This window comes from Chrysochloris asiatica, unplaced genomic scaffold (assembly GCF_000296735.1).
Source record: "Chrysochloris asiatica unplaced genomic scaffold, ChrAsi1.0 scaffold00130, whole genome shotgun sequence".
In the NCBI taxonomy this organism is placed as follows: Eukaryota; Metazoa; Chordata; class Mammalia; order Afrosoricida; family Chrysochloridae; genus Chrysochloris; species Chrysochloris asiatica.
Genome location: NW_006408648.1, coordinates 8,085,345 through 8,086,915, shown reverse-complemented (window position 1 = coordinate 8,086,915; position 1,571 = coordinate 8,085,345). Strand labels below are relative to the sequence as shown.

The 1,571-nt window shown below is 41.2% G+C and overlaps 1 protein-coding gene across 1 annotated transcript in view; it reads right to left on the bottom strand.

The window, feature by feature from the left end:
* PIGX (phosphatidylinositol glycan anchor biosynthesis, class X) overlaps positions 1-1,571 on the bottom strand; it is a 39,943-nt gene that overhangs the window by 6,850 nt on the left and 31,522 nt on the right. The window lies entirely within an intron of this gene.

The following is a 1,571-nucleotide window of genomic DNA, read 5'->3' as shown; positions in this document are numbered from 1 at the left end:
CGATGGCACCTGACAACAACAACAGGAGTCAGAACCTACTCAAGGGTATTAACAACAACTTCTGGTATGAGGAAAATTTAGGAGAGATCACTTTGGATTACGGTGGTCAGAGAAGGTATCTTTGAGGAGATGACATTTAAGCTGAGAACAGAAAGATGAGAAAGAGACACAGTCATGAGAAGCGTTCAAGGGAAGGGCACAGCAGGCAGGGGGAAGAAAGTGGTTTTCAGTGGTTAGTTTAAAAGTCTGTGTGCTCCCAAACTTGCAGATAGCACCCATTTAATCTAGCTTGGATGGCTTGCTGACCAGAACTTGATCAAATGAAGATAAAGAAGTTTGATATAGGGAGCAAGCATAAGCTGCTACACCAGTTGCCCAAAATTCCAACTGATAGAGAAGGATTCTCTATATTAAGGATCAGGCATGTCTCCTCATTACACAGGGTTGAGCAGGACAGGCAATTTAGACTTTGGCTATCAAAATTGTGGGGCTGGCTTGCAAGCTTTCACGAGGACACTTAGTGTTAGAAGGAGGAGGGTAAGATAGAATCCCCATTGAATGGTTTTCCTCCTGTCCAGATGGGTCTGGTGAAAGGGATTGGGTGGTAATGGGGATAGGATTTTATGATTCCATTTTAATTGTTATGACTAATGGTGATTGTCACAACTGTAAATGTAGAAGAGGTGTAACTAAAAGGGGGGAGCAGTTAATCTGTCATCTGAGGTACAGAGGATCCTAGGACCATTAAAAGGGAAGAACATGAGAAGAGTGAGGGACCCTAACCAGAAAAGTGGTGACAACAGAGATGGTGTCAAAGGCGATGGCATAGAGAGACAGAGCAGCAGTGGACTAAAGGTCCATGGACTGAAAAAGGCAGTGTGCCTGCAGGCAGGAGGCTGGTTTGCAAAATGTGCCCTTTGGACATTTAAATGAATATATATTTTCAATGTGCTATGTGTACATTAAAAAAAAAAAGGTGACAGAGGTAAATACTGTTAGCTGATAGTGCATGGAGGGGATTGTAAGCATTGCAATGATTCATTGAATGTAAAACTGATGATCTGCTCTATAAACCTTCACTCAATTCACAATAAAAGCTCTTAAAAAAAGCCTGTGTATCTGGAATTTAGAACGAAAAGGATACAGTAGTATGAGAAAATACTACAGTAGTAAAGATTCAGGTTATAAAGCATCCTGAATACTATGGTAAGGAGTGAAGATTTTATTCCAGGAAGTGATGTTACCTGGTTTACACTTTTAGATCACTAGACTGTTGCAAGGAGACTGAAGTATAAAAGTGAAGGGAAATGAAAAGGGTGGCAATAATCCTGACTTACATTAGGGAGATACCGATGGAAATGGAGAGATACTGAGATTTAGTTTATCTCTGGGCAAGCAAATGTCTTTAATACACACACATTTCTGAGGCTGTAAATCTTTATGGAATCAGAGAACCTCATCTTTCTCCCATGGAACAGCTGATAGTTTCGAACTGCTGACCTTGCAGTTCACAGCCCGATTCATAACCACTACGCTACCAGAGCTCCTTCAATAGACAGAGGGTTGTGTTA